Source organism: Notamacropus eugenii, chromosome 5 (assembly GCF_028372415.1).
Source record: "Notamacropus eugenii isolate mMacEug1 chromosome 5, mMacEug1.pri_v2, whole genome shotgun sequence".
NCBI lineage: Eukaryota > Metazoa > Chordata > Mammalia > Diprotodontia > Macropodidae > Notamacropus > Notamacropus eugenii.
Genome location: NC_092876.1, coordinates 46,902,156 through 46,924,814, shown reverse-complemented (window position 1 = coordinate 46,924,814; position 22,659 = coordinate 46,902,156). Strand labels below are relative to the sequence as shown.

The window sequence follows — 22,659 nt, the reverse complement described above, 5'->3', positions numbered from 1 at the left end:
TCCATAGGAGCACAGGTGGAGAGCTGGAAGGGTCATCTAGCATAACTCCCTCATTTTACAGACAAGGAAACAAAAGCCCAGAGAGATTAAGTGATTTATTGAGACTCACTTGGCAAATACATATATGAGGTGGGATCCAAACCCATGTCTTCTTGATTCCAAGTCCAACGCTCTATTTCCTACACCATGTTGCCTCTCCTTATTTCTACCATAAACCTGCCTTTAGATTGTGGACACCCAGAGAGAAGGGTCTTTCCTAACATTAATGACACTATCTTAAAACTATACAACTCAGCAAAAATAAGCAGCCATGCACATTTTTCAGAATTTGGTCTCGTACCATGCCAAAACAAAAAAGTTTTTTTTTTTTAAGGTTCACCCTGCTACACTTGCAAGGCCAACAGTTCACCTCACTCTGCCTGCAAGGCCAACCACAAAACAAAACAAATTGCCCTGTTTCATTTGCAAAGTTAGCTGGAGACAAAAACAAATTGTCTTAGTGTTAAATTGTCTTAGTGTCCCTGTATGCTTGGCTTAGGGGGATTCTTCTTTCTGGGATCCCCAGTAGCTATGTGCTCCTCAAAGAAAACTTCTGACATGGGTCCAAGTTGTAGACTCTGGTTCTTGCCAGGACAGTTTCTAGTTCTTGCCATGACAAGGTCATTCTGTCTCCTTTCTCATGGGCTTTTTCTCCATCCCTACCCTAGCCCTACAAACTGAAAAATTAATGTTCATGTTGAAGTCCTTTTAAACATTCTGGTGTCCCGACTCATCAGCTTCCTAAACAACTTTGATTTCTATCTTCACTCTACATTAGCCATCCATAAAGATGATCATGCCCTTGATATGACAATTACCTATAATTACTGTCTTAATTTTGTATACATCTTGTAGACACTCATTGTATTTTCCCCAATCTGTATTTGCACTAGAGATTTTGGGTACAGAATGGTATTTGGTACTTACTTTTAGGGTTATAGGAGTAATACTGAGGGAATATATATATTTTAACACTATAGCTTCTAAGCCCCCACTGATGTGTTCCTCATTGACAATTAACAGTTGACTTCATTAGAAAAGGTATTTAGTCAGAAAGTATAGTGAGAATTGTTGGTACAAAAATATTTTCCCCAAAACTTGAGGCAGATTCTTCAACAAATATGCACAATATCTGTGTAGAATGAGTCAAAACCTGATGTTTATTGGTAGTGAGGCACCCGTATGGAGAAAACAAAGGGGTAATTTAAAATTCCTTCAATGCCAATACTTTTCTCCCTTTGTAGCATCATTGTGAAGTTTCCTTAAGCTCTCTACTGAGGTCTGAAGGTCAGTGACTTTCTAGAGTCCATGAACAGCACTTCTCTCTGCCATGAAGGGTCACTCATCCTTGGTTGACTCCATGTCTGTTTGTCCTCAGTGTATTTCTCTGATATCATTTTCGACTCATCTGCACTCATCCACCGCCCCTCCAACAGGTGCTACAATTATTGTTGCCATCCATCTCCTAACTCTGATAGGACCTTTGGAAAAACTGCACTCACAGGGTTGTTTGGACACTTCAGTCATGGAATATCCATTCACCTAAGATCAGAAAAGAAGACACATTTAGACAATGGCAGCCATGTGCTCATATTGCCATGGTCAGGTGGAAGACAGGGCAGATACCTTCTCCATCCCACCCCACCCCTCAATTCTCAGGGAGGTAATTTTAAGTTCTCCCTCACCTGAAGCCACAAAAGAAGGAGATTGAAGAAGAGGTGGGCCACCCCTTTTGCATACCCACTGAACCAACTCAACAACCCTAAGTCATCATTTCTACCAGCTTCCACCAATAATTAGACAATTCTTAGAGTGCAGAACTTGGAAAGACTGAGTTCAAATCCTACCTCAAGCACTCCCTAGCTGGGTGACCCAAAGCAAGTCATTTAACTTCTCGACCTCAGTTTCCTCATCTGTAAAATGAGGGTAATAATAGGACCTACCTCTCCAGAGCTTTGTGAAGATCAAATGAGTTAGTACATGTAGAATGCTTTCAAACCTTTATGTGTCATAGAAATATCATCCTCATCCTCATCCTCATCCTCATCACCACCACCACCACCACCACCTAAGTCTGTAATTAGGCTCATCCTCAAGCTTCTATATCATTATGTGAATTGAGACCAGGCAGGGAATGTCTGTATGTTCTCCAAGGACTGGGTCCCATGGGTCAGTCCACCCCTAATGTATTTATTCTATACCTATATGTTGTCTCCCTCTTTAGAGTGTATGTTCCTAAAGCCAGAGGCTGTTCACTTTTGTCTCTGCATCTCCAGGGTTTAGTGCATCAATTGATTGGATAATTCTATCTCCATCATCCATAACTCTGAAATTTCCATTTTCCGGACTGGTACCTACTCTCCTTCAATCTCCCCTTCTGACTTACCTCTCAAAGCCTTTTATTTCTCTTCCTTGTGCCCTTGAGGCCCTCCATCCTTTCTTTGTGATAGTACAAAAACATACTTCCTGTGCCTCTCCTTCCTTCCTACCACAGTTTGAATGTACTGGGTGACCAATTCTATGCCATACAGTCACCTTTCTTGGAACTGCTCATCCCCTTGTCCTATCACCAGTCACATCTGGCCAACTACCACTCTCGGGTTATGGCCATCATCTGCCTTTTATTTTCCTACTCACTGCAAGCCAAATATGCTTAGAGAAGTCATAAAACAATGGGATCACTCCAAATTCTTGTTATCTAATTTCAGCCTCAATGCTGTACAGCAATCCTTTTATTCTCCTCTGGTTTTCATAATCGGTCATCCTCTCCTCAGTTACTTAAACCAACAAGCATTTATTAAGCTCCTTCTTACTACAGAAAAGGGTTTGTGTTAGGCTCTGGAGCTAGAGAGACAAAGTGAAAATCAGCCTCTGGAGTCTGTCAGTTACTATCTGTGTGACCTTGGGAAAGGCTCTTAACCTCCTGAGACCTCAGTGTCCCTTGCTGTAATGATCTATGATTTTATGATGCTGTGGATACCAATTCTTCTAACATCAAAGAAAAGGTGGTTTTGGATTCATCCCAAACTGCTTGGTCACCTGGTTTCTCAGAGGAGGTGAAAATTTCACTGTGCTCTGTCTCGACCAGATCACATATGGAGTGCTGCTTTTGGTGTGGGGTGCCATTGCTTAGGAAGGATATTCATAAACTCTAGAGACACCCACTAAGCTGCCACCAAGAAAAGGCTAGGGCTGGGTATTGACACTTTGACTCTAAATGAGTCCCAGCCCCGGAAGACTGTTTCTTCTAAACTCTACCTACCTGCTGAGTCACTATCCAAGCAATGATAAAAAAACACTCATTTCCCTTGTTCACTGTACAACTTTGAGCCACAGAAATTAATTACATCACCTGCAAAATCAACTCCTCTCTTTTGCATCCCAAAGGTCAATGTTCCATCTCAGAAATGGCTTTAATGCTCCCAAACACAAGACTTGGCATATAAATATTTATCACCCAATAGACAGGGAGCCATTGTGCTCTGTTTGTTTACAGTTACCTGGGGCAAGGAGGCCACTGTCTGCTTCCTGTCCCAATTTCTCTTGCTCAAGACCTTGGGGGAGAGTTGTTGATATGACAGAGTGTTCTGTTCCAGTCTTCTTTTTCTGAGAATCAAAACACAAGGATATTAGGCAAACAGCCCCTGGGCACACAGTCTGCAAACTAGCTTGATAGGGGGAGATATGGGGAGAGCGGAGATTTCCAGGTGTTGCCTGGAAAGATTAAACATTGGTTATTGGAAGAAAAAAAATAACCAAATCATCTCAGAAATGAATGGTTGATAAAAGTAGGAAGCCCACTTTCCCCCCACAAGCTGGCAAATTGGCCCTTGCTTTAACTGGCATTTCAAGTTCCCTTGTTTTCTGGATGAAGTATTTTAACTAGTCTGAGACAGTGCAAATGAAGAAGCAGGTAGGAATCTCTGCAAACAGGATTATATAGAGCCACACTTGCTCTTGGGAATGACTGTATTGAAACTTGTCTGAAAAAGATCTTAGTGGACTTGGTACGACTTCATTGTGAGTCGATGGTGTGATAGAGCAACCATGGGAAGTAACATGGTCAGACTGGAGGAGACCTTGGAGGCCATTTGATCCAAAACTTCCATTTGGCAGATGAAGAAACTGAGATTCAAAGAAACTAAGTGACTTGCCCAGTTTGCAGAGGTAACAAATGATATGGAGTGCTGTGTTCAGTTCTGGGCACCGCCCATTAGGAAGGATATTTATACACTTAAGAGCATCCAGAGGAAAAAAGCCACTAAGGTTCCTTCTTAAATATATGATCCTGTGAGTCAAGATGGTGAAGAGCTTTGAGTCCATCATATGTGAAGATTGGCTAAATGAACTATCAGGTGTTTGTTCTGGAGAATGAAAGACTTGAGAGGCAGGGGGAGATCAGCATCTGCCTTCGAGCATCAAGGATTGTTGTGTGAATAAGGGATTAGGTTTCTCCTCCTCTTTCTTCCTTCCTTCCTTTCTTTCTTTTTTCTTTCTCTCTTTCTTTCTCTCTCTCTTTCTCTCTCTCTTTCTTCCTTCCTTCCTTCCTTCCTTCCTTCTTTCCTTCCTTCCTTCCTTCCTTCCTTCCTTCCTTCCTTCCTTCCTTCCTTCCTTCCTTCCTTCCTTCCTTTCTTTCTTTCTTTCTTTCTTTCTTTCTTTCTTTCTTTCTTTCTTTCTTTCTTTCTCTCTCTCTCTCTCTCTCTCTCTCTCTCTCTCTCTCTCTCTCTCTCTCTTTCTTTCTTTCTTTCTTTCTTTCTCCTCCTCCTCCTCCTTCTTCTTCATCTTCCATGGACTCAGAAGACAGAACTAGGATTTATGGGTGGAAGTTGCAAAGCAGTAAATTAGGAAGAAAGATCCTCATGATTGGAGATGTAAAGGTCTGCTTTCAGAGAGACTGAAGGTTCCCCTTTCCTGGAAGTCTTGAAGCAGACTAGATTTGTGTATTATATGGGTCAGGGGAGGTTCTTGTTCTGATATAAGTTGAACTAAGTGGTCCTTTCAGCTCTGAGGTTTAATGACTCTGAAGATCACTTTCTAGGACTGCAGGAGAGGTCTGGTTTCTTCAGGGAAGAGGTGCTGAAGGAGAGGAAAAAGAAATACAAATTAGGAGGATGGCTATGCAAAAAGGCTTGATAACAGGAGGGACTTCCTAACAAAGAGAGCTGTCCCAGAGTGAGAGAGGTTGTTTTGGAAGGTGGTGGCTGCTCTTTCATTGGAGTTGAGAGGAAGTAGGAAGGAAACAAGCATCTAATAAGCACCTACTATGTTCCAGAAGCTATTTTCAACCCTTTACAAATATCTTATTTGCTTCTTACAACAACCCTGGGAGGTAAATGTTATAATTATACACATTTTGCAGATGAGGAAACTGAGACAAATAGAGGTTAAATTACTTGACCAGCAGGTGTCTGAGGCTAGATTTTAATTCAGGTCTTCCAGACTCCAGGTCTTGCAGTTTGTCTACTGCCTCAAACAGAGGCTAAATGACCATTTGTTTGTCATAGGATAGTGGGAGTTTTTTGTATTACCTTAGATTTACTTTTCTATGTAGATGTTTTCTTCCCCCTCCCCCAAAGAACATAAATTCCTTGAAGGCAGGTGATGATTCACTTTTTTCTTTGTATCAGAACTTAGCATGGTATCTAGAACACAGTAGGTGCTTAATAAATTCAGGTTGACGGGAACTGAAGGGCACTCTGGGAAACACCCCATTTGTTCTCAGCATCTTCTTATCAAAGTTATTCATTACAAAGAGCAGTTGCTTCTCAGAAAGGCCTTTTGGTGTGGAATAAAATTTGGAGAATTATCTATTTTATAATTGTTCTTTAGGCTGAGAAACTTTCCAGAAATTTTACTGAAAAGATAACAACCCAGATATGTTCATCCACCAGTCAAGAACAGAAAACAAATGGCAAAAAATAATGCATCAAAAATAAAAAAATAATGTATCAAACAGATGTCACCCGTGTAGTTTATCTATACATTTTTTCCTAGTCTGGACCTTTGACTCATTGATTTGGGGGAAGTCCCATTGAGGAAATTCACTCACCAGTACATACTGGCACTCTCTCTGCCACGTATAGTCTTAGAGAATTTCTCAGAGATTGAGAGGTTAAGTGACTTGTCCAGGGTTGCAAAGACATATAATACAACTCTGTTTCTAAGAAAGGATTTGAACACAGGGTTTCCTGACTCCAAGGACTCTCTCAGTGCACACATCACACTGCCTTCCTGTCGAATGCCATGTATTTATTCTGGGATGCAATGATTGCAAATAAGTAACCTGTTTCCTACACATATATAATATCTTAGACTAGTCATGGGTCCAAAGGGTGTCCTGGAAGTAAGCTGGGCAGTAGATCCACTCTGGGTACCTGAAAGGAGAATTGGCTTTGGGTAGGAGCCCATGCACTGGCCAAGGTGCTGAAGGCTGGTCACACATGTTCATGGCTAAGAAGGCTTCACCCTTTGGAATCATCCAGGGATTTGGAATCCTGGGTCATCTGGATTACATTGTAAACTTATAAACAAGTATTTGGCTAAGGGGTACTCATATTTTAATGTTAACTCTGGTATCCCTAAATCAGATACAACTGCTGTGAAATTCTAAAACTGCTCGACATCTCTGATAGAGAAATAATTGTTTCCCTTTATCGTCTTACTTTTTCTTGAAATGATCTGTGGTTCTATCGGGGCAGCACTTACACTCATCACACACTTTCCAATCCTTTAATGAGTAACATGCCCCGCTGCCCTCAACTTCATCTCCTCAGGTTAAATTCTCTCAATTTACTAGGATTACCCTTAGGCATTAGTAAAAAAAAAAAAAATAAAAAATGCCTAACTATACACAAGATATTGTGGTAAGTGCTGGAGATGTAAAGAATGGCTAAACTGTCCTCAAGGACCTCTCATTTTAAAGGGGAGGGGGAAGAGATGTAAATAACTGCATGTTGTTCAGTGGTTTCCGACTCTCTTGGCAAAGATACTGGAGTGGTTTGCCATTTCCTTCTCCAGTTCATTTTACAGATGAAGAAACAGAAACAAATAGGGCTAAGTGACTTGCCCAGGGTCACACAGCTGAGAAGTGTCTGAAGCCATATCTGAACTCAGGAGGATGAGTCTTTCTCACTCCACACAGGATGCTCTATCCACTGGGCTTCAAAGAATTATGTACATATAAGTATATATACTTCTATATACATATACATGTATATATAAGATATGTGAGGCCCAGTGAGAGATGAGCTCCTTATTCTTTCTCACACCTCCCATATGCATTCAGTTGCCAGGTCTTGTGTCTGTTTCCACAGTGCCTCTTACATCCAGCCTCTGTTGAGTACTCATAGATCCTCACCACCTCTAACCTGGACCTTTCCAATGACCTTTTATCGGCCTCCCAACCTTTTCCTTATCCGCTCCATTCCATCCTTCAAATGGAATCACCAAAGTGATTTTCCTTAAGGATTAATCTGACTGTTACTCCTCTGTCCAATACATCTAGGTTCTTTGTGGCTTCTAGGATAAATTCCTCTGTTTAGAATTTAAAGTCCTTCAGAACTTGGCCTCAACCTACCTTTCTAGCCTCTCTCTATACATCAATGCTCTTCTCAAACTCTACAATTCAGCCAAGTTGGCTTGTATGTTGTTCCTCATACACAACACTCCATCTCTCATTTCTTGCCTTTGTACTGGGCCTCTCCCATGTTTGGAATGCTTGCCTTCCACACCTCCACCTCTCTGAATCTCTTTCCCCCTTTAAGATTCAACTCAAGCATTACTTTAAACTCAGGACCTTTCTTAATCCTCCCAGGTACTAGAGACCTGCCTTTCAAAATTACTCCTTATTTATTTACTTATTAATGGTACAGATATAAAGCAATTCATTAGATTTGCAATATAAAATAGATAGATGATGATGGTCATAATCAAATCCATTCTATCTGTCTCGTCTATATGATGAGTATTTATACCTTGGATTTCCTCCAATCCAGAAGGAGCAGTGTGACAGGGCCTGGCACATCCATGTGCAGAGGACCTCAGACCTATGTGGAAGATGGTGGGCAGCCTGCTCCCAGGAGGGCTGGAATCAGGGCTGTCTTGGAAAGACTTTGGAATGTGAGTAGATATTTCTGTCACTAGTTCCCCTCTGCTGACCATGTACTATAGAGATAGCCACTTTGGTTGGTTTCTGCATTTATTTTGTAAATGTTCCATTTACACATATGTAAATATTATCTTACCTGCTAGAACACAATCTTCTTGATGGAAGGGATTGGTTCATTTTTGTCTCTGTCTCTCCAGGGTCTAGCACAATATCTACTACATAGTAGACTGGTGGCATGGAGTTTAATTAGTACAGGGAGGGTGACGTGGTCAGACCTGCATGTCTATAACATGACTTAGTGTCTTCACCCTCCCCTCTTCCAAATTTCCCTATTACTGTTAAGCATGCAACCATCTTCCAAATCGTCCAAGTTCAACACTTTCCTGTCATCCTCAACTCCTCCATCTTACTCAGTATACATATTTGTGACCAAACAGTGTCCCTTCTACATGTATATATCCACTTCTCTAAGCTTGGATGTCACCCCCTGCTGCAGACCTTCATTACTTCACATCTAAGCTATCACAGCTGGGTGGCTTAGTAGATAGATAGAGTGCTGGATTTGGAGTCAGAAAGTACCCAACTTCAAATCCAGACTCAGGCACTTACTAGCTGTGTGATCCAGGGCAAGCCTGGATCTCTGTCTGCCTCAGTTTCCTCATCTGTAAAATGAGTGGAAAAGGAAATGGCAAACCACTCCAGCATCTTTGCCAAAGCAACCCCAAATGGTCACAAAGACTCAACATAGCAGCAACAGCTGTGGAAATTAGAGGAGGCCTCATTTGTGAGGTGGAATAGGAACCGAACCTTCAAGGAAACTAGGAAGATAAATTAAAAAATCTATTCCCTCCTCTTCCCTTCACACCCTTCCCCCAATTTACTGCTACTGGAGAAGCTTCCACCTCTGCGGCTGGGTCCTAAGATATCATAGTCTCAGCATCTCTGGGCAGGACTGGCTGGCCACAAAGCTTGGCTTGGATTCCATTCTGCACCTCCTGCTGCCTTGCTCTTCTGGCCTTTGGAAGCCACCACGTCACAGCAATCTCCAGTCTCTTTCATCCATAAGCATAAAAGGATGAACACAATGGAGGCAGGAGCAAAGGTAGGGAGCCATGCTCTCAGCTTCCAGCTCCTGTCAGGTCTAGGGGAGAGAAAGCCAATGTCCCTACCCATTCACTCTCCCAGAGGGTCTTAGCAGCTAATCCTCCAAAGCCAAGTTGACTCCATAATCAACCAATCAATGAGGCTGCTCTTTATCATGTGACTAGCAGACCAGACCCTGTTACAGAATGCCTGTACATGCTTTAAATCTCTACCGGGCGTTTAAATTAGAGTCATATCTCACTGGAAGCAAACTTCCCAGCTTCGTCCATGTGGGGCAGTACATCAGCCTAGCACACTGATGCCCACTTCCCTACATTTGAAGAATTAAAGATATAAAGGTCAATAATCAATACGCATTTATTAACCACCTACTATGTGCCAGGCACAGTGCTAAACACCACAATACAAATACCAAAAAAGAAAGGCAATTTCTGCCCTCTAGGATCTTGCAAACTAACATCAAAACAAATGTTCATCTGCCCAAAAATTGCTTAAGCCTCTAGAACTCAACTGGAAGGAGTGGGAAAGAGGACCTGAGTTCAGATCGAGGCTCTGTTACTACCACAGCATGACCATGGGTAAGTCACTTCCTCTCTTTGGGCTTCAACTTTGTTTATCTATGAAATGGGAAGGTTGGACTGACTGGCCCCTGAGGTCCTTTCTAGCTCTCGATCTATGACCCTTCAGACTGTACATGTTCAGATGCAGTTGGCAGTGACAGAGTATAGAAGAAGGAGTTCTTTCATAGGCTCCAAAAGAAAGACATTTCTGGCTGTTGGATCTTTCCCTGCTCAATTCCTCTGGATGTCTTCTTTCAGTGGTTCTTTTTCCACTGTAATAGTCTCCTTCTGCACTTTTCCCCTGATCTTTTCCAATCCATTTACCTAAAACAAAACACATTGTGACTCCCAGGCAGGTCTGTAGTGTCGTTAAGCAAGGCTCTCTCATTCCTGGAATATTTACTGCCATATACTGTACCGTCTGCAAGCCATCCACTCATGCTACCCCAAGCCCCATTTTCTGGAAGTGGGGAAAGAAGGAAAGTGAGGGACGTAACAAGATTTTATTTCCCCCTTTTCAATGAGATTCATAGGTAATGGGGTTTTATAGTTATCCCGCCCATCTAAAGCTGGTGATTAACGACCTGAGGCACATCTGTGTTGTTTCAGAACAAATGTAAAATCAATTCAAAAGCCCATGATTCATGAGAGATAATATAACAGTCTGTCTGTTCTGGGTCCGTGGAAACAGAGCCAGGACATGCTTATTCAGGGTCCGTGCTTGGCTTTCTTAATGCAAGATGAGACACATTGCCAATTACCCAAAGCCTTCGAAATGACCATGAAAGGAAAAAACACTCTGAAGACAGTATCTGAACCTTAAAACAGGTGGAAATCTCGGAGGACACATTGAGCACTGAAATCCCATAGGCAAGCACACACATGCCACCCTTCTCAGAATCTGGAGCTCAACCCTTTTTCAGAAAACACTGGAAGAAAGGGTTGGCTTTCAAGTCAATTCAGCTCAAGGAACATGCCTCCAGCTCCAAGTCAGTGCAGGGTAGTATGGCTATAGGCATGGCCCTAGAGTCAGGGAACAGAGGGCTCAAGTTCCTCTTCTGACACATCCTAGCTTTGTGACTCTAGGCAAGTCATAAAGCTTTTGACCCCAGGCAATTCTCTAAGACTACGAGTCACCATCCCCAGAAGGGGAAGGAGTTTCTCTACCAAGGAGTTCCACATGCTGATGAAATCACAGTCTCCATTTAAAAAATTGTGCGGGGCACCTGGCACCATAGATACCTAGAAAACAAAGGGGAAAAAAGATTTTTACTCTCAAAGAGCTTATATTTTAAAAGAATATTAGCATATTACTACCAATAAACTGGACAGCTAGGTAGAGTTACAATAGATAGAGTGCTGGGTCTGAAGTTCAAATCCAGCCTCAGACACTTACTAGTTGGGTGATCCCAGACAAGTTACTTAACTCTGTTTGCCTCAGTTTCCTCACCTGTAAAATGAGCTGCACTCTCCAGTATCTTTGCCAAGAAAACCCCAAATAGGATAATGAAAAGTTGGGTACTACTGAACAACAAAACCAGTGACTTAGAGACATGATTTTATAATCAGTTTTTATATTGAAGCATTTTGGCAAAATGTAAAATACTTTGATTGATCTTTGACCTCACAATGCGAGTTCTCACTCCAGTGATCAGATTTGGACCCAACCACCTCTCTCATTCTTGGGATTGACTCCTCTTTTACAGAGGGGTCCACCCAACATACTGAGCGTCTTCTTTTTGACGGTGCAAGTGTAACATCCTGTTACAATAACTAGTATGTTTAAAGTCTAGAGAAGAATATTATGACCCTTAAGGCCCAGACAGTTACTTCCCCATCGGGTAAGTACCTTTAAGGAGCTGATTTCAGACAAAAAGTTCTGAGTCCAGTGACTCAACGACTTGGAGTCTCCAATTTGGAAAATTCCCAACCGTAGGACAGAGGTTGGGCTCTTTGCTTACAATTATAACAGTCTCTCGTCTTGCCTCTTTGTGGTTGAGGCAAAAATCAATTTACTAGAAATATTTGGGTAAAGAAAAGACTGATTATATTCTAAAGCCTGTGGTTAGACAGACCAGGAAAGGGAGATGGGGAAAGAGCCCAACTCTTCTAGGGACTTCTTGCTGCCTAGGTCTTTGACTTGAAGATACCTGGAGACCCAACGACCTCTCCCACTCCACCCCATCCCACACTTCCTTTCACCACAGGTCCATACTAGCTTTGCTCCTCAGAGGGGTGCTAGAAGCCTAGCTTACTCAGCATGCTTCCAGAATTTCCGAATCTCTTCCCATCATTGTGTTAGCTCCTTTCTTCTACACTAATTCCTTAGGACATGGCCAGTTTTCTCACATAATAACTTTGATGGATTCAAGGAGATATACAGGCCTTTTTCCACACTTGGTTTTTGGTTAATTCATTCAATCAAGAAATGTTCTTATCTTAGGTCAGCTAGGTGATAGAGTACCAGTCTTGGAGTCAGCAAGACTCATGAGAGTTAAAATATGACTTCAGACGATTACTAGCAGTGTATCCCTGGATAATCCACTTAACGCTGTTTACCTCAATTTCCTCATCTGTAAGATGAGCAGAGAAGGAAATGGCAAACCACTCCAGTGTCTTTGCCAAGGAAACCCCAAATGGGATCATGAAGAGTCGGACAGACTCAGCCAACTGAAAAGCAATGACAACAAACTTCTTTTGAGTAAGTGGGCTAATCAATGGAGCCTCATCCTTACTAATGCCTATGTGAGGGTTTTCCTTTGGCTGTTCTTTACTCCCATGATGCAAATCCTTTACTTTGCTTCTTTTGTGCAATTTATTGGTTGTTGAATAAGTGAAAAAACATTTATTAAGCACTTACAATGTGCCAAGCACTGTGCTAGGTACTGGGAATACAAATTTAATATCTTATTGTTTAGTCATTTCAATTCTGTCTGACTCTTCATTAACCAGTTTGGGGGTTTTCTTGGCAGAGATACTAGGGTGGTTTGCCATTTCCTTCTCAGCTCATTTTACAGATAGGGAAACTGAGTTAAGTGACTTGCCCAGGGTCACTCAGCTAGAAAGTGTCTGAGGCTGGATTTGAACTCAGGTCTTCTTGACTCAAGGCCTGGAGCTCTATTCACTCTGAAACCTAGGAGGGATACAAATATAGAGATACATGTAATGCCCTGGCCCTTAAGGAACTCACATACAAAAGACAGAGGAAAATGGTGGCCAAAAGAAGGGTATTTTTGTCTGGAAAGTTACAGGAATGCTGAATGGAGCTATAGGGGTATGGATTGACCTAAACCATCCAAGCAGAATTGATGTGATCATAGTTCCAGAACTTGGAGTGGAGTCAAAGAAGGGAAGAAGGGGTGAAAGAGGTAAGAAAGGGTATTCTTGATGGAACAAAGCATCTGGCAGAAAAGAGGATGTGGCTGGAAAATCTGGAATGAAGTGCAGGATGGCTGGGGATTTTCTCGGAATATATTCATGTATGGTTGCTTACACCCACCATATGCCTGTTCCTTGGCCTTTGGGTGTCCCTTAACATTTCTCATATTTGTACATTTCAGTAAGACTTTCTTTCTCAGTTTGGAGGAGGGAATAAGAGTGAAGATAGACTTGAATCTTTCATTTCAACATTTTGGTATTTCCAGGACCTTCATTTTCTTCAGTGAACACCAAGTCCTTCTACTGCAGAAGTTCCAGTGGCTACTAGGATCGTTTGATTGGTATTTAAAAGTCTTTACAACTGGGTCCCAACTGACCTTTCCATATTTCTTATATATTGCTCTCCTTTGAGAGTTCTGTTGACCAGCCACACTGACCTATTTGGTGTCCCTCACACATGATATTTTATTTCCTATCTTTCTGGGAGTCAGAATTTAGGAGACAAGAGTTTTTGAACAATGTATCTTAATTTCACTCCAATCTCCCTTACCCTAAGTGAAGTAATGGTGGATAGAGCACTAGACTTGGAATCAGGAAGTCCTCAATTGAATCCTGCCTCAAATACTTATGATCTGTATGATCCTGGGCAAGTCACTTAATCACTCTGGGGCTCAGTTTCTTCATCTGCAAAATGAAGAGGTTGAACTTGACCTCTAAAGTCCATCACATCTGTCACATCTGTCTTTGAATGTGCATATCTTCTGACTCCAAATCCATTGTTCTTTCCACTGTATCATGACCCAGTCCCAAACAAGTGTGAATGAACTGAGGGATACTTTGTTGTTCAGTCATGCCTGACTCTTCATGATGCCATTTGGGATTTTCCTTGCAGAGATATTGGAGTGGTTTGCCATTTCTTTCTCCAGCTCATTTTACAGATAAGGAAACTGAGGCAAACAGGGTGAAGTGACTTTTCCAAGGTCCTACAGCTAGTAAATGTCTGAGGCCAGATTTGAACTCAGGTCTTCCTGATTTCAGGCCGAGCGCCTTCTCCACTTTGCCATCAACTTGCCTTTGTTTCACCTAACTGCCCTACTAAAAATGTTACTGAGTTTTTTTTAAATCCACTTTTATTTATTTTTAAAGTTTTATCAATATCTTTTGGTTTTTTAATACTACCATCTTTTCCCAATGTACTTTGTCCCAACCATTTAATCTTCTCTCAACTACAAAAGGTTAAGCAAAGCCAAAAAATATGGTGACCACATCTGACAATACCCTGCACCTGTAGTTCTTTATTTTTCTGCCAAGCGGAGAGAAGTACGTTCTATATTCTGTTCTGCAGAACAAAGATTGGTCATTACAATTAAATGGGATTAAGATGTCTTTTGGGATTGCTTATAGGTAACTACTGTGATTGTTGTTGATAGAGTTTTCTTGTTTTACTCTTCTTTACTTGCATCAGTTCATACAAGACTTCCTGGGTTTTTCTGAATTTTTCAAATTTGTCATTTCTTAAGAGATGATACAATTTCACATATATATATATGAATACATATGTATATGTATGTATATATGTATATGTAATATGTATACACACACACACACACAATTCAATTTATTTAGCCATTTCCCCAGCTGATGGACACCTACTTCACTTCCACTTTTTTGCTACTGCAGAAGCTTCTGCTAGGAATATTTTTGTGTACATAGAGCTTTCCTTTCTGTCTTTAAATGCTATTGGATATGTGTCTAGCAGGGGGATCACTGAGTTAAAGTGTATAAACAATATCACTTTAAGAAAAACTATTGCCATATTTGATTTTTACATTACCAATAGTTTCTAGTATATCCTTTTCTTTTTCATATTCATGACCTATAGCAAAGAAGTAAAAAGAGAGAGAGGAACAATCCAGCAAAACTAAAAAGCATGTCATCCAAGTCTTATGTTATATGTAATGTTCTATACCTATAATTCTCAAAGAAGAGGAAAATACCTTCTTCTTTTTCTTCTTTGAGCCCAAGCTTAATTATTACAATCTTTACAAGATTTGATTTTGTTTTATTTTTCTTTTCATTTACATTATTGTAGATATTGTATATGTTGGTTTTCTGATTCTGATGATTTCACTTTGTATAAGTTCACACAACTCTTCTCAGGATTCTCTGAATTCTTCAGTTACTGTGTGCAATAACATTCTGCTACACTTGCATATCACAGCTGTTTCTCAATAGAAGGACATCTCCTTTGTTTTCAATTGTTTACTCCTACAAAGAAAGTCACTTATTTTCTCCACTGCTTTTATTAAAATAGGACACAATTCTTATAAATGTATTGATCATAAAGAACTTTGAGGAGAAATGATTTTGTAGATAAGAATTCATAAACTTCCAGCAGAGAAGACCATGAGTCATTGGTGGCTAAAACGTTCTCACCATCTAACTCTTTCAACTCCTAGGTAAGCTAGTAAATAGGGCTATTTTAAAAGTCTCTGTCTCCAAGTATTGTAATCAGAGGAGCTGGGTTCAAATCCCGAGTATGCCACTTACTTCATGCATGACCATAAGCGAGTCATTTCAACTTCCTAGGTCTTAGTTTCTTTATTTATAAAATTAAGGGGCAGGGAACAAGTAGATGTTCCTTCAATTTCCTTTCAGCACTAATATTCTTCTAGCCAGGTAGCATAGTGGATAGAACATCAGATCTGGAGTCAGAAAGATCTAAACTCAAATCATTCCTCAGACGCTATGCTACTGAGCAAGTCACTTAGCCAATATTTGTCTCAGTTTCTTCATCTGTAAAATGGGGGAAAATAATAGCACCTACCCTCATGCCCACCCAGGGTTGTTGTGAGCATAGACAGACAATATTTGTAAAGCGCTTTGCAGACCTTAAAGTGCTATATAAACGCTAACGGTGATTATCATCTTTGACATATATTTCACCTCTGATGTTATGGTGTACATATCAAAGGACCATAGCTGGCAGAGGCTTCAGAGGTCATCCAGTTCAATAATCTCATTTTACAGACAGGAAAACTGAGGTTCATGGAAATTAGATGACATGCCTAAGGTCATACAGCCAGTAAGTGTCTGAGGGAAGGATTTGAACTCAGATCTTTCTGACTTCCAGTCCAGCATTCTATCCACTATGCTACTTACAGATTTGTTCTCCACAGCCTCCTTTATCATTCAGATTAAAATACTTGGGGCACAGGGTCAAAGATTTAGTCCTGGAAGGAACCTCAGAAGCCATTTGGTCTAATTCCTTCATTTTACAGATGAGGAAACTGAGGCCCAAGGAAATGGAGTCCATTGCCAAAGGTCACATAGGCAGTGACTACAAATTCAGCATTTTTGTACTGTGCCTCTGACTCTTATCATCTTTAAGGAAATTCTTCCATAATGGGGGGAAAATATTCTATCTGGAGGCAGAGGAACTGGGTTCCACTTCTGGCTCTGATACTCCCTAGAGAGGTGACCTTGAGCAAGTCACCTGACCTCTCTAAGCCTCAGTTTCCTCATCTGAAAAATGAGGGGGTTGGGGATTGAGTGGGATTGCCTCTGTGATCTCTTTCAGCTTTGGTCCTATGATGTAGGATCCTAACTTTAAGGTCCCTCTCAGTCCCAGATCTATCATTGCTCAAGGAAAAATCTGTTAAAATCAACATTTCTTAGTTAAGATGTATTCTAAGACATCCCCCATCCTTTAAAAATAATAATAACTACAGCTAACATTTATGTAGCACTTGCTAAGAGCTGGACATTATGCTAAGCACTTTATAATAATTATCTCATTTGGTCCTCACAACAATTTGGGAGGTAAGTGCTCTCTCCATTTTCTAGATGAGGAAACTGAGGTAGACAGAGGTGAAGTGACTTGCCCGGGGTCACACAGCTAGGAAGTGTCCGAGGCTGGATCTGAACTTCAGTCTTCCTGACTCTGGACTTGACACTCTATCCAGTGTGGCAAATAGCCACTCCTAAAATTTAAAAAAAAAGAAATCATGGGGCCTTGTCCTTATATCCTTTTTGGCAGAAGTCTGCCCAGGGACCAAGCTGCCGTTCTCCCCTTTTAACTCTCTTGGCTGGAGCTAATGAATTTCCAGCCAGATCTGAGAGGAAAACAAGCTGACAGTCTCAATGGATCAGACAGCAGGAAGGCCTGGATTTACCCTGCCAGACCTGCCACTGTTCAGACTCGTTATTTCAGCACAGGAAGTCCCAACTTCATGGGCTGGAGTTAAAAAAGAAACTCTGGTTATAAATAATCATGTGAGTTTCTCCCAGGCACAAGGCAGTCAAGAGGGAGCGTGCAAAAGGACAAGTGTGCACTTGAAAACATCTAAAGGCACCAAAATAAAACTGATAAGGGCTTGGAGAAGTCTGGCTTACGGGAAAGGAATGAAACTAGAGCTGTAGGAGAGAGCCCTGCTAGGTCCCTGCTGCATCCACTTCCTGTGCTTGGGAATGTGTTTCCACAAATTCACAAGCAGCTTAGTCTGAGCTCCAATGCAGAGGTGCTGCAGAAGCTTGGGTGGAGTCTCTGGTCTATATCAACACCAGGAGACTTCGGGCAGTCCTGGTGAGCACAGCCAGCAACCTAACCTTGGGCTCGAGCCTTCACACTCTTTTATGGTACTAACTTAACAAGGAGCTATCTCCCTGTACAGTGGAGATATTATTGCTGCTGCTGCTGTTACTGTTACAATAATTCTGTCAATCACATGGCCGAGCCCCTTGGTGCTATGAGTGATTGGTTTTCAGATGACTCTGCCTCCTTTCTCCAGGACCTGGCTTGCCATCTTCCTTTCTTCAACCCTGGCCTTCCTCCTTGGGCTCTCCCACTTCCTCAGACTCCTCAGTTCCCATGTTCAACATTTTTTATACCCTCTTAACCACCCACAGAGATGAGATTGAGTATTTTTTATAAGTGATTACAAATTTTACAAATGATTGAGAAAATTGGTGCTTCTACTTTAAAAACTGTCAATTCAAATCTTTTGCCCATCTTTCTCCAATTTTGTTGTTCCATTATTTCCGTAATCTCTGGATGACTCTTGGTGATCCCATTTGGGGTTTTCTTTGAGTGGTTTGTCATTTCTTTCTCCAGCTCATTTTTCAGAAGAGGAAAACAGGGTGAAGCAACTTCAGAGTCACAGAGTCACACAGCAAGTAAGTGTCTGAGGCTGGATTTGAACTCAGGTCCTCCTGACTTCAGGGCTGGCGCTCTATCTTACCACCTAGCTGATTCTCTGTCTCCCACAGATATTCCTTAGTAATCATCCTTTTTGACACTGTTAACTGTCTCCTCCTTTCAGGTGCCCTCTGCAATCAATCAGTGAGTGTAGAAACATTTATTGATCACCCATATGTGGCAGGCACTGTGTCAGGTGCTGGAGTCATAAATAAAAAGAATTCAATAGTCCTTAAGCTCAAAGAATTTGTATTCTCTCCCCCTGCTAGCTTTCCTGACTCTACTCTCCCTTGTTTCTCCACTTACCTGACTATTATTATCAATATTATTATTTTTAAAAGCTCTAATTTGTGATTTACAAAAAAAACCCTAAATTTTTTCTTGGGTTACATTAAGGGAACTGTAGTTCCTTCTCAGTTTATCTTAGACATAATCTTGTCATTCACTCTGGTGGTGGAGTTTAATATAATACACCTGGCTTCTTAATCCATGGAAACATAAGATAATTTCTCCAAAAGCAATCCATTCTATTTCCTCCTCTTTGATTCTGGGTCCAGTTCATCCATCTTTAGTTCTTGTGCAAGGTACATTAATTGACGGATTACTCCAAGAGGGTGCTGGTCCAATCCTACGTCATCATTAGTACAGAGTACAGCTGTAACCCATTGTTCTTTTGGGCAGGAGAAATCAGACTCCACTCCAATGGGAGGGGTAGAGCCCCATGGTGTGTGCCTGCCCACGTTTCTTTCCTAAGGCATGCCGGATTCAAACAAATCTGTTCAGTCCTGTTCTCATGGATGACGCAACATGACTAGAAAGGAAGTGAGGAATTGCCTTACAACTCCAGGCTAAGGAATGTCACGTCTCTGAAGCATTCTTCATATTCCCAGAAATATGTCATGACTAGAGAGGAGGAATGACTCAGAATTCTGCTGGTTTGGAACACATCGAGCCAAAGAAGGAGGCATTCTAACTAGGACAAAGTACTCGAAAGTACGCTTCATTTCCAATGAAGATGCATTGATAGTATCTCTCCATGAGTGCATTGCTGGAGGATTTGTCAGCTTGGGCTGAGCCAGGAACACATCTGAGTCTGATTTTCCTGGGATTGGTGGTTGGAGCTAAAGCACAGCAGGCTGATGGAACAGCTCGGGAACATTCTGAACTGTGTGGATTAAATAAATATACAGGGAATAGTAGAACCCTCCGTCCTCTCTTCTCCAGGGTAAATAGCCCCAGTTCCTCCTTACATGGCATGGACTCGAGGCCCTTTCTCACCCTGATTGCCCTCCTCTGGACGCTTTCCAGCTGGCCAGCATTTTTCATAGACTGAACATAATATTCCAGATGTCATCTGACCAAGACTGAGTGCAGTAGGTACATCTCCTCCCTAGTCCTGGACACTATACCTTCCATGATGGAGCCCAAGAACAAATTAGGTTTTAAAAAAATCAGCAACAGTAGCAACCATGTATTTAAGATTTGTAAAACATTTTACAAGTAATTTCTAATAAGATGCCCACAATAATCATATGAGATCAGAACTATTATTATCCTCAGTGATGAGAAAACTAAAGCCCACAGGGTAGAAGTTATGTGCCCAGGGTGACTAAGGGAGGATTTGAATTCAACTCTTCTTGATGCCAAGTCTGGGAGCATCAACTATGTAGCAGACACTCTGCTAAGATAAAAATGAAATAGGGCCTGACCTCAAGGGGTTTGCATTCTATAAGGGGAAAGAGGTACATATGTAAGGAGATAGGGGATAAGCATGGGACTTATGATTTCATTGGTATAGGTAACTCCCACATGAGCAAATTAGAATCTTCTCTGCAGTTTATACTCAGAGAATTAGTTGCACAGAGTAATGAGAGGCTCGGTGACTTGCCCGGGGTCACACAACTATTATATGTTAGAGGCTGGACTTGAACCCAGGTCCTCCTGGCTCCAAGGCCAGGTTGATATCAGTCATTCTGCTGCTTCTCATTTCTCCCTCCCTTTCCCTCTCCCTCTCCCTGTCCCTGTCCCTCTTTCTCTCTGTCTTTCTCCTCCTGCAAGGATATTTTAATATCTTGTTTTAATTAATATTTTAATACAAATTTTATATAAAAATATATTTCTATACAAATTTAGATATTTGTACCAATTAATCAAAAAATTCTCAAGTGCCTATTTTGTCCTAATCACTGCACTAAGGGCTGGGGATACATATATACAAACTTTTGCATATGTAGCTATACATATACTTTTTCATATATGTATATATCACATTATATGTGTATAAATACATGTCACATACATGTGTATATTATATATGATATGTACACATAATACACACTCTCAAAATCTGTGCTTCTTTGAATCTGAGCTTGGATGTGGATTCTTCTTTTGTAGCTTTGATTCCTCCAGGGAGGTACAATTCCATTCAGGAAACAATAACTAGGCACTTACTGTGTAGCAAGGCACTACCTAACTCCAACTCTAAATGCGCTTGGCCCTGAGGATACGAAAGGGAAATCATAATAGTTCTTGCCCTCAAGCAGTTTACCTTCTTACAGGTGGCTGGGTAGCACAATGGATAAAGTGTTTGACCCATGCCCAGGAAGACCTAAATTAAGATCCTGCCTCAGATACCAGCTGTGTGACACTGAGCTAATAGCTGAACTATTAATCTATGTCAGTTTCCTCATCCATAAAATGGGAATGATAGGATAAGATAACAAGATATTTTGAAAAAAATACTATTACTTAGGGGAAGCAACACATACACAGATGAGGAAATGCAAAAACATATAGAAAGTAATCTCAGGAGGAGTTGAGTAGTAATAAAATGAGGACTAAGGAAAGGTCTTCTTTTAGAGGTGGCCAGTACCTGAACTGAGTCCTGGAGGAGGCTAGGGATTCTGCTAGGCAGAGGTGAGGAGGGAGTACATTCCTGGGAAGGGCAGTGGACTATCCAAATAGGTAGGAGATAGGTATATTGTGTGTGGAGAACTGCAAATAGGCCAGTTTGAAGGAAACACAGGATAGATTAGAGAGAGTCGTGTAAAAAAGGCTGCAAAGGTGGTCTGGAACCAGAGGGTATGGGACTTTCAATGCCAAATAGAGGAGTTCTTATTTTATTTTGTTTTGTATAAGTAGCCTCACCTCCAAGGGCAGTGTGTCCTGCCCATCAAATGGGGCTAAACCTGTGTTCAAAATATTATAGTCCTGAGTTTTGCTCTCCACCATTTAGGCCTGATTCCAATAAGGCCTAGGTCTGTGGCTGGTTGTGTGACCTTTGGCCACTTAATCTTTCTAGACCTTTGTAAAGGGAGGAAGATTGAATTCATGACCTTTAAGGTCACTTCCAGCTCTAGAACCTTTAACCCTATGAAAGTCCTTTGTCATACTAAGGTCACTCAATTGATTGAAAGGTACAGGGAGTACAAGATGGTCTTTTATTTGTTGATGGATGAGAAAATCCAATTTGATTCAGTAGAAGATAAGACTACCTCCCTCAAGGCATCTCCTATCCATTTGTTAAGATCACATAAAACACCTTGACAGATAGAATCATTTTAGCAAGTCACAGGACACAAAGAAGTTTGATCCCCAGAGGTCTTGGCCACTCTCACAGAGGATGTGAAGTATCAGAGACCAAAAGGAAAAGAGGATTCCCTGGGCCTGGGCAGGTCCTCCTAGACCAGGGGCTCTTTTCATGTGTCACGGACTTCTTGGGCAGTCAGTCTGGTGAAGCTTGTGGACTTCTTCTGGGCATCATGTTTTTAAATGTACCGAATAAAATAAACTAGCTTACAAAGGAACTCAGGTGTCCCTCACTCCAGATCCATCACTCTAACCACGACCTCATCTCGTTGCTTGTTGTTGGTGATCAGTTTGGGGCTGATTGAATTAAATAACAGAATCTCAGTTAGAAGTGACTTTTATTGGCTATCTAATCCAATTCATTCCTGAAAAGGAATGCTCACTACAAGACAAGGGACATACTAGGTGAGTTTTCTTCTAGCTTCTGAGGAGACTGAGGTTGGGGAGCCCATCCTCCCAAAGTGGCTCCTTCCATTTATGGGCAGCTCTGATGGCTGGAAAGTTTTCTTTAAATCAAGCAACTTTGCCTCTTTCCAAGGGCATACCCAAGGCCTAGAATCCTGTGAAGCATCCTTCATGATATCCATGACCTCTCAGAAGAGTTCAGCCTGATCAGCGAGGCAGGAAAAACCACCTGGATGGAGAATGACTATTATCCAGACCAGGGGTGGGGAACCTGAAGCCAT

The 22,659-nt window shown here is 41.4% G+C and overlaps 2 long non-coding RNA genes across 7 annotated transcripts in view; one reads left to right on the top strand and one right to left on the bottom strand.

Moving 5' to 3' along the window:
- Window positions 1-1,181: 1,181 nt before the first annotated feature.
- Window positions 1,182-22,659, bottom strand: part of LOC140504152 (uncharacterized) — a 45,679-nt gene continuing 24,201 nt past the window's right edge. For 3 of the 5 annotated variants that reach the window (XR_011966980.1, XR_011966981.1, XR_011966984.1), the window contains 2 exons: window positions 3,540-11,052; window positions 1,182-1,581 (listed from right to left, as the gene is read on the bottom strand). This is a non-coding gene — a long non-coding RNA (uncharacterized lncRNA). Of the gene's footprint in view, window positions 1,582-3,539; window positions 18,325-22,659 lie in introns of those variants that run through there. The other 2 variants (XR_011966983.1, XR_011966982.1) reach the window with 2 other exon arrangements.
- LOC140504153 (uncharacterized) lies at window positions 9,747-22,191 on the top strand. 2 transcript variants are annotated; one of them, XR_011966986.1, is made up of 3 exons: window positions 9,747-9,828; window positions 18,302-18,363; window positions 19,067-22,191. It is a non-coding gene; the product is annotated as an uncharacterized lncRNA (long non-coding RNA). The 2 variants fall into 2 exon arrangements; XR_011966985.1 differs by having other exon boundaries at window positions 18,302-22,191.